An 18,331-nucleotide genomic window follows, 5' to 3' on the forward strand; every position below is an offset into this window, starting at 1 on the left:
GAGTCATAGGAAACACTGTACTGTTAAAGGAGGTCGAGGTAATACTAAGGAAAGTGATTTCCAAGTGATGCTCATCTCAAAATCCTACACCTACCCAATCCTTTTGAGTGAAGCCATTGGAAATTTCATATCAGTTCAGTCAATTTCTTCAGTGACAAAGACGAAGATCTTCTGGTCTATGAGGAATTTGTTCTGAATGAGGAGTTAGGAATTCACTAGTGTGGATTGCCTACACAGTGAGGAACATGATAGCCCCGAGGAATTTGAACCTCAAATATCTGACCGTTGCTGTGCTACGCGCCAGCTGTCCCAAAATATCTACCCACCTAACGATCATATCACTGAAGGGCATTTATGTCTTATCATGCCGGGATTCTCCCTAGGCTATAAATAGCCGCCCCCCTACAACCACTAGCTGGTTGGCTTCTCCGAGGGAAACTGACACTTGTCATTGAGAGCATCCCATCCTCCAAGGACTTCGAGCAAAAATCATCAAGAGAAGAAAACCCAAACCCAAACACCTACAAACCCAAAGTGATTGAGCATCACTAATGAGATTGTTCCTGTGTGGAACCGATGCTTGTTACCTTTGAGGACTGTATATCCTCCAGACGGTTGTGCGTCATGGTCTGAGCATCCAAGAGGAATTGTGGATCGCCGATGGACCAAGTCTGTGAAGGTTTGGAAGTCACCTGAAGACTTACCATGAGTGACTGGGCGAGGTCTGTGTGACTTTAGCTCAAGGAGAATATGGTGAGGACTATGTGTCCGGGACTGTGTGTCCTCGGGTTTAAATACCCAGTCACTCCAACCAAATGTACAACTGTCACAGCAGTTGGAACTGGTCTACCAGATCATTATCTTCACCAATCCAACTGGTTCTATTTCATCAACCCTTCCATTTCCTCATTCATGTGTTGATGAACCCGATCATTACTGTTTGAAGACTTTGACTGAAGACTTCCTCTATTTCCTCAATCCTAATTCTTCAGTCACATAGTCTTCAACCTGCTTATCTTGTTTTCACGCTATCTGTACTCTGTGCTTGTTTTCATTTCATCATGATGACTATGCTGTTGCTCTGTTATGCTTATACCTGAGTACTTATTCTGCTGCTAGTGTGTCATTGCTTAGGAATTTCTTCACCTAGAAATTCCTCAGTGACGAATTTGTAGAAATCGCCTATTCACCCCCCTCTAGTCGATATAAGGCACTTTCAGTTGGTCACACCGATACGGATCTCGGTCTCACTGAGATGGCCTTTCCAACTCCTTGTTATTAGTTACAATTATTTTGGTCTCACCAAAATTGCAATTGGTCTCACCGAGATGGCTTGACCAATTCTCTATTGCCCTATTGCTTCACTTTGGTATCATCGAGTTGATGCAATCGGCGCCACTGAGATGAGGTTTGCCCTAAGCCCTAGCACATCGATCCCACCGAGTTGTTCTAGTCGGTCCCATAGATATTCCTAAGGTTCACATTTTGAAATAATCGGTCTCACCAAGTTCATCTATTCGGTCTCACCGAGTTGGGTCAAATGTGTGTAACGATTGGATTTTTTGTGGAGGCTATATGTACCCTCCACCCGCTTCTCCATATGTGAGAGAGCCATCAGAACGTGCCTACACTTCCACCATGCATTTTTTGAGAGAGAACCACCTACTCATTTGTTGAGATCAAGATATTCCAATCCTACCACAAGAATCTTGATTTCTAGCCTTCCCCAAGTTGCTTTCCACTCAAATAATCTTTCCACCATATCCAAATCTATGAGAGAGAGTTGAGTGTTGGGGAGACTATCATTTGGAGCACAAGAGCAAGGATTTCATCATCAAGACACCATCTATTACCTTTTGGAGAGTGGTGTCTCCTAGATTGGTTAGGTGTTGCTTGGGAGCCTCCGTCAAATTGTGGAGTTGAACCAAGAAGTTTGTAAGGGCAAGGAGATCGCCTACTTCGTGAAGATCTACCTGAGCGAGGCAAGTCCTTCATGGGTGATGATGGTGGTATAGACAAGGTTGCTTCTTCGTGGACCCTTCATGGTTGGAGCCCTCCGTGGACTCGAGCAACCGTTACCCTTCGTGGGTTGAAGTCTCCATTAACTTGGATGTACAATAGCACCACCTACCGGAACCACGCCAAAATCATCATGTCTTCATTGCGTTTGCACTCTCCAAACCCTTCCCTTTACCTTCATATGCAATATTCTACTTCCCGATGCTACACTCTTAGAATTGCATGTGTAGGTTGATTGCTTGACTTGTGCTAATTGATAAAATTTGCCCACAATTAAAATTGGGAAAAGGTTAGATTTCTATTTGGTCAAGTAGTCTAATCACCCCCTCTAGACATACTTTCGACCGTACAAGTGGTATCAGAGCTTTGGTCTCCTTTTGCCTTGATTTTCATAGCTTTGGTGATCATAGCCTTGGTTTCACAACTTAGGAGAGTATGGCATCTAGCGAGGGAAATTATCACCATAGAGTTCCTTACTTTGATGGTATTAATTTTGCTAGTTGGAAGCATAAGATGAAAATGCATATTCTTGGTCATAACCCTACCGTTTGGGTTGTTATGCGTATTGGCTTGCAAGGTGATTTCTTCGATGATGGAAAAGAACCGGATCGTGAAGCGATAGCGGAAGAAATGAAGATGTTGCAATACAATGCTCAAGCTTGCGATATTTTCTTCAATGGATTGTGCTCCGAAGAATTCAACAAAATCAGCCTCCTTGAGAATGCAAAGGAAATTTGGGATACTTTGGTTGATATGCACGAAGGTACCGAGTCCTTCAAGGAATCCAAATTGGATGTGCTTCAAAGTCAACTTGACAAGTTCAAGATGAAGGATGGTGAAGGAGTCACCGAAATGCACTCTAGACTTGCTCTTATCACAAATGAGATTCTCGGCCTAGGAAGCGAAGAGATGACTGACAAATTGATGATCAAGAAGATCCTAATATCCTTGGATGGAAAATATGATACCGTGTGCACCTTGATCCAAATGATGCCCAACTACAAAGATCTCAAGCCAACAGAAGTAATCGGTAGAATTGTTGCTTATGAGATGTCACTCAATGATAAGGAAGAGCCCCACAACAAGTCAAGTGGTGCTTACAAAGCTTCAAGTGATGCTCCTACAACAACAAGTAAAAAGCAAGTCTCTAATGAATAATTGAGCTTAATGGTGAAGAACTTCAATAAGTTCTACAAGAATAGAAGCAAAGAGAGAAGCTCCAAGTCAAGATCCTACAATGACAAAAGATCTTCTAGTCGTGATCATAATTGCTACAATTCTGGAAGACCCAGACACTACTCCAATGAGTGTACGACTCCCTACAATAAAAGAGAAGACTCACCAAAAAGGGAGGAGTAGAAGAGATGAATCACCTCAAAGAGAGAGAAGGAGTAGAGATGATCGTTATGAACGAAGACCCTCTCATAGAAGTAAGGATTCGGAAAGGAAGGACAAGTCATCAAAGAGCTATACAAGACGAAGACATCAAGCTCACGTTGGTGAATGGGTATCCGATTTCGACTCTGTCGACTACTGTGAAAGAAGCTATCACTCTGACTCTTAATATACTCAAGATGAAGGTGTTGCCGGTCTTGCACTTGTGTCATACAACTCCTACGACATATTTGACTCGCCAAATGAAGGAATTGGAAGATGGTTCATGGCTAAATGACCTAAGGTATCACACCCCGAGTATGTTGATTTAAATAGTGATGAAGATGATTTGCTAGGTGATGATGATTTACTTGTTGACAACATTAGTGATGAAAACTATGATGAACTTGCTAATAATCATGCTAATCAAGATGAGACAAATGACAATGATAAGTGGGAGATTGAGTGTTAAAGAACTAAACACTCAAGTTAGCTCATGAAACAACTCTAGAAGATCATAGTGAGCTCCAAAGGACTCATGAGAAGCTACGCTTCGAGAAGCTAAATTTAGAGCAAGAGTATGAGTTCCTAAAATCTATCAATGATGATCTTAGAAAGATGAGTTCTTCTTATCTTGCCAAGTGTCTTCTCTTCTCTACTTATATGCCACATGTAAAATCTAGCAATAAGAGCAAGAAAGACACTTCCTCTTGAAGAAGCTCCTAAGGCCATGGTCAAGTGGGCTCCCAAGACTACGTCAAGTTCTACTTCATCAAGTATGACTACAACTCCAAGGATTCCCATCAAGTTGATGTGGATCTCGAAGAAGAAGAACTAGAGTGTTCTTGAGGGTGACTCCGCCAACATACTTTATGAAGGAAATATGCCCCAGAGGCAATAATAAAGTTGTTATTTTATATTTCCTTATTTAATGATAAATGTTTATTATTCATGCTAGAATTGTATTAACCAGAAACTTGATACATGTGTGGATACATAGACAAACACCGTGTCCCTAGTAAGCCTCAACTAGACTAGCTCGTTAATCAAAGATGGTTATGTTTCCTAACCATATACATGTGTTGTCATTTGATGAACATGATCACATCATTAGGAGAATGATGTGATGGACAAGACCCACTCATTAGCTTAGCATTATGATTGTTCAGTTTTATTGCTATTGCTTTCTTCATGTCAAATACATATTCCTTCGACTATGAGATTATGCAACTCCCGGATACCGGAGGAATGCCTTGTGTGCTATCAAATGTCACAATGTAACTGGGTGATTACGAAGATGCTCTACAGTTATCTCCTAAGGTGTTTGTTGGGTTGGCATAGATCGAGATTAGGATTTGTCACTCTGAGTATCGAAGAGGTATCTCTGGGCCCTCTCAGTAATGCACATCATAAGAAGCCTTGCAAGCAAAGTGACTAATGAGTTAGTGACAGGATGATGCATTATGGAATGAGTAAAGCGACTTGCCGGTAATGAGATTGAACTAGGTATGAAGATATCGACGATCAAATCTCGGGCAAGTAACATACTGATGGACAAAGGGAATAACGTATGTTGTCATAACGGTTCGACCGATAAAGATCTTCATAGAATATGTGGGAGCCAATATGAGCATCCAGGTTCCGCTATTGGTTATTAACCGGAGAGGTGTCTCGATCATGTATACATAGTTCTCGAACCCGTAGGGTCCGCACGCTTAATGTTCGATGACGATATTGTATTGTATGAGTTATGTGATTTGGTGACCGAATGTTGTTTGGTGTCCCAGATGAGATCACGGACATGACGAGGAGTCTCGAAATGGTTGAGAGGTAAAGATTGATATATAGGACGATGGTATTCAGACACCAGAAGTGTTTCGGGAAGCACCGGGTGCTTATCGGGTCACCGGAAGGGGTTTCGGGCACCCCCGACAAAAGATATGGGACTTATGGGCCAAGAGGGGAAACGCACCAGCCACAAAGGGGATCGTGCACCCCCCATATGGGCTGGACAAATTGGAGAAGGAAAGGGGAAGGAGGAAAGGAAAAAGGGAATAGGATTTCCCCTCCCCCTCTTCCCTTCCTACTCCGAATAGGAATAGGAGACGGGGGGGGGGGGGGGGGGGGGTGGCCAAATTGGGAGAAGACCCCAAGTAGGATTCCTCCTACTTGGGGCGACCCCTTGGATGCCTCTCCTCCCCTTCAACCTATATATATGTGGGGAGGGGGTGCCTACAACAGACAACATCAACTGTCAGCCGTGTGCGGCGCCCCCTCCAAAGTTTACATCCCCGGTCATATTGTCGCGGTGCTTAGGCGAAGCCCTGCGCGGATTAGTTCACAATCACCGTCACCATGCCGCCATGCTGACGAAACTCGTCTACTTCCTCGACACCTTGTTGGATTTAGAGGGCGATGCACGTCATGAAGCTTAACGTGTGTAGAACTTGGAGGTGCCGTATGTTCGGTGCTTGATTGGTCGGAGCTAGAAGAAGTTCGAATACATCAACCGCGTTGTCAAATGCTTCCTCTTTCGGTCTACGAGGGTACGTAGACACACTCTCCCCCTCTCGTTGCTAATATCCTAGATAGATCTTGCATGAGCATAGGATTTTTTTTGAAATTGTATGCTACATTCCCTAACAGTGGTATCAGAGCCAGGTCTATGCGTAGATGATATGCACGAGTAGAACACAAAGAGTTGTGGGAGGTGATTGTCATATTGCTCACCACCAATGTCTTATTTTGATTCGGCGGTATTGTTGAATGTACCGGCCCGGACCAACCTTACATGACCACGTTCATGAGACCGGTTCCACCAATAGACATGTAACTAGTTTTGCATAAAGATGGATGGCGGGTGTCTGTTTCTCCTACTTTAGTTGAATCGAATTTGACTGCGGCCAGTCCTTGTTGAAGGTTAAAACAACAAACTTGATAAATCACCATTGTGGTTTTTGTGCTGTAGGTAAGAACAGTTCTTGCTAGAAGCCCATAGCAGCCACGTATAACTTGCAACAACAAAGTAGAGGACGTCTAACTTGTTTTTGCATGGCATGTTGTCATGTGATATACATTATTGTATGAGATGATCATGTTTTGTAGAAGTTATCGGCAACCGGTAGGAGCCTTATGGTTGTCTCTTTATTGTATGAAATGTAAACGCCATGTAATTGCTTTACTTTATCACTAAGCGGTAGCGATAGTTGTAGAAGCAATAGTTGGCGAGATGACCACGATGCAACGATGGAGATCAAGGTGTCGAGCCGGTGACGATGGAGATCATGACGATGCTTTGGAGATGGAGATCAAAAACACGAGATGATGATGGCCATATCATGTCACATATTTTGATTGCATGTGATGTTTGTATTTTATGCATCTTATTTTTCTTAGTACGGCGGTAGCATTATAAGATGATCCCTTAACTAAAATTTCAAGGTATAAGTGTTCTCCCTGAGTATGCACTTTCGCGACAGTTCTTCGTGCTGAGACACCATGTGATGATCGGGTGTGATAGGCTCTACGTTCACATACCATGGGTGCAAGACAGTTTTGCACATGCGGAATACTCGGGTTAAACTTGACGAGCCTAGCATGTACAGACATGGCCTCGGAACACTAGAGACCGAAAGGTCGAATGTGAATCATATAGTAGATATGATCAACATAGAGATGTTCACCATTGATGACTACTCCATCTCACGTGATGATCGGACATGGTTTAGTTGATTTGGATCATGTATCATTTAGATGACTTGAGGATGTCTATCTAAGTGGGAGTTCTTAAGTAATTTGATTAATTGAACTTAATTTATCATGAACTTAGTCCAGATAGTATTTGCAAATTATGTTGTAGATCAATAGCTCGCGTTGTAGCTCCCCTATTGTTGATACGTTCCTAGAGAAACTAAGTTGAAAGATGGTAGTAGCAATGATGCAGACTGGGTCCATGATATGAGGATTATCCTCATTGCTACACAGAAGAATTACGTCCATAATGCACCGCTAGGTGACACACCTATTGCAGGAGCAGATGCAGACGTTATGAACATTTGGCAAGCTCGATATGATGACTACTTGATAGTTTAGTGCACCATGCTTTACGACTTAGAACCAGCACTTCAAAAATGTTTTGAACGCCACGGGGCATATGAGATGTTCCAAGAGCTAAAATTGGTATTTCAGACTCATGCCCCTATCGAGGACCTCTGACAAGTAATTTGCCTACAAGATGGAGGAGAATAGCTCAGCAAGTGAGCATGTGCTCAGAATGTCTGGGTACTACGATCACTTGAATCAAGTGGGAGTTAATCTTCTAGATAAGATAGTGATTGACAGAGTTCAAGCTACTAGAACTTTGTGATGAACTATAATATGCAAGGGATGACGAAAACGATTCCCGAGCTTTTCGCGATGCTGAAATTGGCAAAGGTACAAATCAAGAAGGAGCATCAAGTGTTGATGGTTAACAAGACCACTAGTTTCAAGAAAAAGGGCAAGGGAAAGAAAGGGAACTTCAAGAAGATTGGCAAGCAAGTTGTCACCCCCGTGAAGAAGCTCAAAGCTGGACCTAAGCCTGAAACTAAGTGCTTCTACTGCAAAGGAAATGGTCACTGGAAGCGGAACTACCCCAAATATTTGGCGGATAAGAAGGATGGCAAAGTGAACAAAGGTATATTTGATATACATGTTATTGATGTGTACCTTACTAGTTCTCGTAGTATCCCTTGGTAATTTGATACCTATTCGGTTGCTAAGATTATTAACTCGAAACAGGAGTTGCAGAATAAATGGAGACTAGTTGAAGGTGAAGTGAGGATGTGTGTTGGAAGTGGTTCCAAGATTGATATGATCATCATCGCACACTCCTATACTTTCGGGATTAGTGTTGAACCTAAATAAATGTTATTTGGTGTTTGCGTTGAGCATGAACAAGATAGGATCGTGTTTATTGCAATACAATTATTCATTTAAGACAGAGAATAATTGTTATTCTGTTTACATGAATAAAACCTTCTATGGTCATACACCCAATGTTAATGGTTAATTGAATCTCGATCATAGTGATACCCATATTCATAATATTGATGCCAAAAGATGCAAAGTCTATAATGATAGTGCAACATACTTGTGGCACTGTCGTTTAGGTCATATTGGTGTAAAGAGCATGAAGAAACTCCATGTTGATGGGCTTTCGGAATCACTTGATTATGAATCATTTGATACTTGCGAACCATGCCTCCTGGGCAAGATGACTAAAACTCCGTTCTCCAAAACAAAGGAGCGAGCCAATGACTTATTGTAAATAATACATACCGATGTATGCAGTTCGATGAGTGTTGAGGCACGTGGCGGGTATCGTTATTTTCTGACCTTCACAGATGATTTGAGCAGATATGGGTATCTACTTAATGAAACACAAGTCTCAAATATTTGAAAAGTTCAAAGAATTTCAGAACAAAGTGAAGAATCATCGTAACAAGAAAATAAAGTTTCTACGATCTAAGCGCGGAGGCAAACATTTGAGTTACGAGTTTGGCCTTCATTTAAAACAATGTGGAATAGTTTCACAACTCACACCACCTGGAACACCACATCGTAATGGTGTATCCGAACATCGTAACTGTACTTTATTAGATATGGTGTGATCTATGTTGTCTCTTACTGATTTACCACTATCATTTTGGGGTTATGCATTAGAGACAGCCACATTCACATTAGACAGGGCACCGTCTAAATCCGTTGAGATGACACTGTATGAACTGTGGTTTGGTAATAAACCTAAGTTTTCATTTCTTCAAGTTTGGGGATGCGATGCTTATGTCAAAAGGCTTCAGCCTGATAAGCTTGAACCCAAATCGGAGAAGTGCGTCTTCATAGGATATCCTAAGGAAACAATTGGGTACACCTTCCATCACAGATCTGAAGGCAAGATCTTTGTGGCTGAGAATGGGTCCTTTCTAGAGAAGGAGTTTCTCTCGAAAGAAGTGAGTGGGAGGAAAGTAGAACTTGATGAGGTAAATGTACCTTCTCTCGAATTGGAAAGTAGCACATCAGCGAAAATGTTCCCGTGATGCTACACCAACTAGAGACAAAGCTAAAGATGATGATCCCAAACTTTAGATCAAGTAACTACTAAGTTTCGTAGGTCAACCAAAGCATGATCGACACCAGAGTGGTACGATAATCCTGTCCTAGAAGTCATGTTACTAGACCAAGGCGAACCTACAAACTAAGAAGAAGCTATGATGAGCCTAGATTCCAACAGATGGCTGGAGGCCATGAAATCTGAGATAGGATCCATATATGAGAACAAAGTGTGGACTTTGGTGGACTTTCCCGATGATCGGCAATCCATAAAGAATAAATGGATCTTCAAGAAGAATACTGGCGCTGATGGTAATGTTACTGTCTACAAAGCTCGACTTGTCGCAAAAGGTTTTCGACAGGTTCAAGGGGTTAACTACGATGTGATTTTCTCAAACGTAGCGATGCTTAAGTCCGTCCGAATCATGTTAGCAATTGCCACATTTTATGAAATATGGCAAAAGGATGTCAAAACTGCATTCCTTAAATGGATATCTCTAAGAAGAGTTGTATATGATGCAACCAGAAGGTTTTGGCGATCCTAAAGGTGCTAACAAGGTGTGCAAGCTCCAGCGATCCATCTATGGACTGGTGCAAGCATCTCGGAGTTGGAATATACACTTTGATGAGGTGATGAAAGCATACGCTTTTATACAGACGTATGGTGAAGTCTGTATTTACAAGAAAGTGAGTGGGAGCTCTGTAGCATTTTTGATATTATATGTGGATGACATATTGTTGATTGGAAATGATTTAGAATTTCTGGATAGCATAAATGGACATTTGAATAAGAATATTTCAAAGAAAGACCTCGGTGAAGCTGCTTACATATTGGGCATCAAGATCTATAGAGATAGATCAAGACGCTTGATAAGACTTTCAATGAGTACATACCTTGACAAGATTTTGAAGGAGTTCAGAATGGATCAGTCAAAGAAGGAGTTCTTGCCTGTATTGTAAAGTGTGAAGTTGAGTAAGACTCAAAGCTCGACCACAGCAGAAGATAGGGAGAGAATGAAAGTCATTCCCTATGCCTCAGTCATAGGTTCTGTAAAGTATGCCATGTTGTATACCAGACTTGTTATGTGCCTTGCCATGAGTTTGGCAAGGGGTTACAATAGTGATCCAGAAGTAGACCACTGGGCAACAGTCAAAATTATCCTTAGTTACCTAAGAGGATTAAGGAAATGTTTCTCGGTTATGGAGGTGATAAAGGGTTTGTCGTAAAGGGTTACGTTGATGCAAGCTTTAACACTGATCCAGATAACTCAGAGTCTCAATCTGGATACATATTGGGAGTGGGTGCAATTAGCTAGAGTAGCTCCATACAGAGCTTTGTAGACATAGCAATTTGCAAAATACATACAGATCTGAATGTGACAGACCCGTTTACTAAACTTCTCTCTCAAGCAAAACATGATCACACCTTATTACTCTTTGAGTGTTAATCACATGGCGATGTGAACTAGATTATTGACTCTAGTAAACCTGTTGGTGGAAAATGACACCTATGGGATCACTGGAATCCCTACTACGATCGGCGGGCGCGAGGTTGTGGAAAGAGCGGGTCTAGGAGTCAGCACAAAGATCGTTTACCCAGGTTCGGGCCGCGAGGATGCGTAATACCCTAGTCCTGCTTTGGTGTATATTTGAGTGTTCTAGAGTTCTTGAACTAGCTACGGCGCGTGACTTGTTCAAAAGATCCGAATCCCCCCTCAATATGCCTCAGGCCTCCTTTTATAGAAAAAAGGGGTCGCCACAGTGGCACACAGGAGGTGGAAAGGTGTACAATGGCTGAGTCTATCCTCTGGCACCATCGGACAAATGCATTTAATGCGCTGCCGACGTGCCCTTCTTGCTTTATCGGGGACGACAAGGAAGCTCGTTCCAGCTGTCGCTAAGGGAGTCCTAGATAAGGGGGTATTCGGACAACCGGACTATATACATCGTCCGTACTATTGAAGCATGAAGATACAAGACTCAAGACTCCGTCCCATGTCCGGATGGGACTCTCCTTTGCGTGGAAGACAAGCTTGGCGATTCGGATATTGTATTTCCTTCCTTGTAACCGACTCCATGTAAACCCTAGCCTTCTCCGGTGTCTATATAAACCGGAGAGATTTGTCCTTAGAAGCCCGATCACAATTACAATCATAATCATCATAGGCTAGCTTCTAGGGTTTAGCCTCTATGATCTCGTGGTAGATCTACTCTTGTACTACTCATATCGTCAATATTAATCAAGCAATAAGTAGGGTTTTACCTCCATCGAGAGGGCCCGAACCTGGGTAAACATTGTGTCCCTTGCTTCCTGTTACCATCAGCCTAAGACGCACAGATTAGGACCCCCTAGACAAGATCCGCCGGTTTTGACACCGACATTGGTGCTTTCATTGAGAGTTCCTCTGTGTCGTCGCTGCTAGGCTTGATGGTGCCTCCAATCGTCAACAACACGGTCCAGGGCGAGACTTTTCTCCCTGGACAGATCTTCGTGTTCGGCGGCTTCGCACTGCGGGCCAATTCGCTTGGCCATCTGGAGCAGATCGACAACTACGCCCCTGGCCACCAGGTCAGGTTCGGAAACTTGAACTACACGGCGGATATTCGTGGAGACTTGATCTTCGACGGATTCGGGCCTGTGCCAGGAGCACCGGACAGTCACGATGAGCACGGCCTAGACCTACTGTCGGACAATGTTTGGGATATCACCCCTGCAGTAGCCCCGACCTAAATTCGAAGCAGGCTGCGTCGCCTAAGGATGGAGGGATGGGACCCGCTCCGTAGGCTGCACACTCATCGGCGGTAGAGCCGAACACATGCCTGACTTCTGAGGAAGCCTGTAACTCCGAACCCCCGGACTCGTATCCGGTTGTTGGTTCCAGTCCGCGCACCCCCGAGCCAACCGAGCCAGGTTGGGCTCCAATCATGGAGTTTACCGCTACGGACATCTTTCAGCACTCGCCCTTTGGCGACATGCTAAACTCATTAAAGTCTCTGTCTTTGTCAGGAGGCTCTGGGCCGAACTATGTCTGACTTGAGTGGGAAGTAGGTGACGAAGGAATTCACTGCCCACCCACCACCCACTTCATTGCCACGGTCGATGATTTAACCGACGTGCTTGACTTCGACTCCGAAGACATCGACGGTATGGACAACGATGCAGGAGACATACAGGAGCCACCGCTCACAGGGCGGTGGACAGCCACCTCTTCATACGATATATATATATATATATGGTGGACACTCCGAAAGAAACAAATTGCGATGAGGCAATGGAGGATTGCCCCTCCAAGAAGAAAGCAAAACATGGGCGTCGCCAGCGCTGCTCCAAGCCCCGCCAAGGCAATACCGGCACCAGAGACGAAAACATTTCGGACGGTGCCGACGATGAACACAACCCCGATCAGCCCGCCTTCGAGTAGGCTGAGCAGCAAGATGTGCAGGACAGCCCAGACGAACAGGCGACAGACGGGTATCCGGAGGAAGACGAGATTAGCCTCGGCGACGATGAGTTTGGCGTGCCCGAGGACCCCGCGGAGCAGGAGCGCTTCAAGCAACGACTTATTGCCACTGCGCGAAGCCTGAAGAAGAAGCAACAACAACTTCAAGCTGATCAAGACCTGCTCACAAATAGATGGACAGAAGTCCTGGCAGCCGAGGAATATGGACTCGAGCGCCACACAGCTGACCGGCCGCCTCGAGGTCGGGATAAAACGGCATATCAGCCCGTATACCAGCCTGCACCCCCGCGCCAGTTTACTACAGCCCGGGGCAATACTCAGGACCTGCGCGATAGACTAGATAACACCGCAGGACAACCAAGATCAATCTACGGATCACGGGGGCGCGCCGCAGCACATGACGATGACCATCATACCGGATACACTAACCGCAAATCCGGCCGGGCCGAACATAACTAGTCAGATGCAGCCAGACTGCGTCGCGACATAGCCCAGCACAGAGGCACCGCACACCCCTCTGCTTCACCGATGAAGTGATGGATCATGAATTCCCAGAAGAGTTCAAATCCGTAAACATCGAATCATACGATGTCACAACAGACCCCGCGGTATGGATCGAAGATTTCCTTCTCCACATCCACATGGCCCGCGAAGACGATCTACATGCCATCAAGTATCTTCCCCTTAAGCTTAAAGGACCCGCCCGGCACTGGCTAAACAGCCTGCCCGCAAATTCCATTGGCAGTTGGGAAAACCTGGAAGACGCATTTCTTGACAACTTCCAAGGCACATATGTGCGACCTCCGGATGCCGATGACTTGAGCCACATTACTCAACAGCCCGGAGAATCAGCCTGGAAATTCTGGACTCAGTTCCTAACTAAAAAGAACCAAATAGTTGACTGTCCGGACACCGAAGCCCTGGCGGCCTTCAAGCATAATATCCGCGACGAGTGGCTCGCCCGACACCTCGTCCAGGAGAAACCCAAGTCCATGGCAGCTCTCACGACACTAATGACCCGCTTTTGCGCGGGCGAGGACAGCTGGTTAGTTCGTAGCAGCACTACGCCACATTCTGGCACTTCAGATGTCCGTGGCAATAATGGCAAGCTACGGCGCAACAGACACAAGCGACAGAACAACGGCGACAACACTGAAGACACGGCGGTCAATGCCGGATTCAGTGGATCCAAATCCAGTCAGCGGAAGAAGCCATTCAAAAGAAACAATCAGGGACCATCCAGTCTAGACCGTATACTGGAGCCCTCGTGCCAAATTCATGGCACCCCGGACAGGCCAGCCAACCACACCAATAGAGACTGCGGGGTATTTAAACAGGCCGGCAAAATAAACTCCGAAAACAAGGACAAGGGGTTGCACAACGAAGATGATGAGGAGCCCCGGCGTCTGAACATGGGGGGACAGAAGAAATTTCCCCCCAGGTGAAAACGGTCAACATGATCTACGCCACTCACATTCCCAAGCAGGAACGGAAGCGAGCACTACGGGATGTCTATGCGATGGAGCCAGTCGCCCCCAAATTCAACCCATGGTCTGCTTGTCCAATCACCTTTGATCGTAGGGATCACCCTACTAGCATCCGTCACGGCGGCTCAACCGCATTGGTCCTAGACCCAATCATCAACGGATTCCACCTCACGCGAGTCCTTATGGACGGCGGTAGCAGCCTGAACCTGCTTTATCAAGACACAGTGCGCAAAATGGGCATCGACCCTTCAAGGATCAAGCCCACCAAAACCACGTTTAAAGGTGTAATTCCTGGAGTAGAGGCCCGTTGTACGGGCTCTATAACATTGGAAGTGGTCTTTGGATCTCCGGATAACTTCCGAAGCAAAGAGTTAGTCTTCAATATCGTCTCTTTTCGCAGTGGTTACCACGCCCTGCTCGGATGAACCGCATTCGCTAGATTCAATGCGGTACCACACTATGCATACCTCAAGCTCAAGATGCCAGGACCGTGCGGGGTCATAACAGTCAACGGAAACATGGACCGCTCTCTCCGAACAGAAGAGCATACTGCAGCCCTCGCGAGTACAATGCGACCTTCTCCGACAAACCACCAATCCGGCAACAGCAACTTCGAGCACCGTCAAACGAGTCCGGAGCACCCCGCAATAGGATCACCAGGTACGCCAAGAGCGCGACTAGCAGTCCGGCCTCCACTCAAGACCCATCAAAGCAGCATTCATGCCACGCGTACACAATTACGCACTCAAAATACCATGGGCATAGGTGCAGGGCAGCAATGACTCAGTCAACAGTGCGATATCACCGCAGCATACCTTCATAACCTTACCTTTTTATCTTTCAGGACATTGCTTTAGGGCAGCCTATTCAGAAGAGCCGGTTTGACGGACTTGCATAGGAGAGGAAACCAAGGAGGCAACAGGCTTTGCGCACAAAAGGAAATACACAGGTGGAATCTGTTCACGATCGTTATACCTGTTTTATATACCTACATGCAGCCTGCCCTTGGACAGGACATGTTAAATAGTCCTATTTACTACTACCTAAACACATCCATTGTAAACATACGCTTAAACGTATTATTCATCAATGGGAGATAATATGTAGCATCAGCTCATTATTCCTAGTTGCACATGTTTTTTGCAAATATTTATTTAATATCGCATTCGTACACCTTGGTACGATCAGTTTGCCAGGGGCTTCTTATGGCGCCTCACAATATGGCAAAACAAGTCCGAACACTTTCAACAGTGCGGCACCCCAAACTTATAGCACTATATGCATTAACTCTGAATAACGTCTTGGGTCAATAGTTGGGTTTGCCCGGCTCCCTTGTTTTGGTACCTTACGTTTCGTTACATCGGCTAAGGTAGCGCAGGGAGAACTACTGCGATTGTGTCCCGGTTCTTCCGGACGAGTACCTCAGTAGAGAAAGCCGAAAACTAGCCGGCATGATGCGGCAAGAGCTGGTCGCTGTTCGAGAGGTCTTAAAATCCTTAAAGATTTTTTCCGCTTTAGGCGATGAATCGGCCTCATCCGATTTAGGCGTATATAGCGCCCCAATTCGGCCTTCCGAATACTAGGGGCTTCTCCAAAATTTAAAATTATAGACTTCTATGGCTAAGTGAAAGTTATAAAGCCGCATAGTCCGATTGCCTTGTTCGCTGCGCCGGATACCTCCTTAAGGGACCAAACATTTGGATAAAGAGTATCCGGGTTTTTCCAGGAACACCCCGGTACTAGTTGCGTGGGGGCGGAAGCCGACGACTGGCCTACTTTCAGTATTCTATAAACAACCGCACAGAAGATAATATTTTAAATCAAACAGTGCTACATAGCACAAGTAACTTCGTCTTTAAATTACAACAGCGGCAGAGGTACATTTAGTCAAAGATCTTGTCCTTGGTACATTCATCGGCCATGAGACGAGCGCCCTTCATAACGCCATCATAGTACTTCTCGAGATGGCGATGCGCCTTGCCCTCCGGCGGCCCATCCTTCACCATCTTCTCCGCATCCATCTTGCCCCAATGCACCTTCGCGCGGGCAAAGGCCCGGCGGGCACCCTCAATGCAAACGGATCGCTTGATCACTTCAAGCCACGGAATGGCATTCACCGTCCGCTTGATCAGGCCGAAGTAGCTAGTGGGCAGGGGCTCACCAGGCCACATCCGGACTATGAAATCTTTCATAGCCACTTCGGCCGCCCTGTGGAGTTCGACCAACTGCTTCAGTTGGTCACTCAGAGGCATTGGGTGTTTGGCCCCAGCATACTGGGACCAGAACAACTTCTCCGTGGAGCTCCCCTCCTCGGCACGGTAGAACTCTGCGATGTCTGAGATGCTGCGTGGCAGATCTGCGAATGCCCCTGGAGAGCTTCGAATTCGGGTAAGTAAAAGAAACGCCTCCTCCACATGTTTGCTTTGCATAAAGAATGTCTTACCCGCCGCTATCTTCTTGGCCGCCTGGATTTCCTACTATGCCTTGTCGGCTTTAGCCTTGGCATCTTTCATACTCGCAAGGGCCTTCGGAAGCTCGGCCTCTTTCATGCTCCACGGACTCGAACTTTTTGCCGAGGTCCCGGAGCTCTTGCTGTACCTCGCCCACTCTAGCACTTTGCTTTTCGTGCTCCTTGCATTCCAAGGCCGCCTTATCTTCGGCCTCGGACAACGCTTTCTTCAGGGACGCCACTTCGATGGTGGCCTCTGTTACACAGTCATGATGCTTCATCGTTAGACTAATCGATTTTATCTATCCTTAAATACATAAGAATGGGGAATCACTCACCTTTGTTCTCTTCGAGCTTCCTCTTCGTGAGGTCGAGCTCTCCCTGCGCCTGCTCCAGGTCCCGCTTTAGTTCGGCGACCTCGGCTGTGCGGGCAGCAGCGGCAAGCAGCACAGCCTGCTCATTCACATGCACATTTATTATTAGACTCCTGCGGATTATAATTGACCCTCCGTTTGGCTTTTGTTTGCGAACACCAAACAGAGTATCAGGGGCTACTACCTATCGGGTGGTAATCTCACACATTTTTTACTTACCTCAAAGCCTGTCAGGAGGCTGGTGCAAGCTTTGGTTAGTCTGCTTTTGGCGGACAAAACCTTCTGAATCACCGCACTCATAAGAGTACGGTGCTCTTCATCCATGGAAGCGCCTCGAAGCGCTTCCAACAGACAATCCGACGCCTCGGGCGTAGCGGAAGTCCTCGGCACGGACGGCTCGCCCTCCCTAACGAGGGGCTGCTCGCCTGAGTCCGGAACTGTTGGGGGTTCCGAAACAGTGTTTGGCTGAGAGCCCGGCTTATCGCGGCTCTCATCGACATGATCCGCGGGGATCTTGAACCCCGCGTGTCCGACATCTGGAGCTTCGTCTTGAGGCGTCTCCAGAGTCACCTCCCCCCACTCTAGGAGCCTTCGGGACAACACCTCCGTGTCATCTGCGGGTTGAGGAGTAGTGGTCGTCGGGAGCGAGGTCATCGATGAGGGACCCATCCGAAGACGATACCTCGGGATGAGCCCTGGCCGGACTGCATATATGTTCGGTGTTGTAAAAAGACTATGAAGTAAAATCGCGATAGAGTGCTGATACTTACGATCGTGCTAGGGGCTTCCCCCTGGGCAGCCACCCCTCCTCACTATAGGCGGCCGTGGTGGAGTAGTCCGGGAGGGACACCTTTCCCTTCTGGGACGTCCCAGCCTCCCCCTCTGGGGCGGCTTTCCTCTTTTTCTCCTCCCCAATGCGGGGAGGTAGAGTTTCTTCTTGCTCCCCCCCGCCTCCGTGGGAGGAATCTGCCTCGTCGTCGTCGGACAACGAGGGAATGATGGCCTTGCGCCGGGGTCCTCTCCCGGCCCCCTGGTCCGCCTCCTTAGGCCCCTCATCCTTTCCGGATGGGGCAACTT

The sequence above is a fragment of the Triticum aestivum genome, chromosome 4B, assembly GCF_018294505.1.
Source record: "Triticum aestivum cultivar Chinese Spring chromosome 4B, IWGSC CS RefSeq v2.1, whole genome shotgun sequence".
Taxonomy (NCBI): Eukaryota; Viridiplantae; Streptophyta; class Magnoliopsida; order Poales; family Poaceae; genus Triticum; species Triticum aestivum.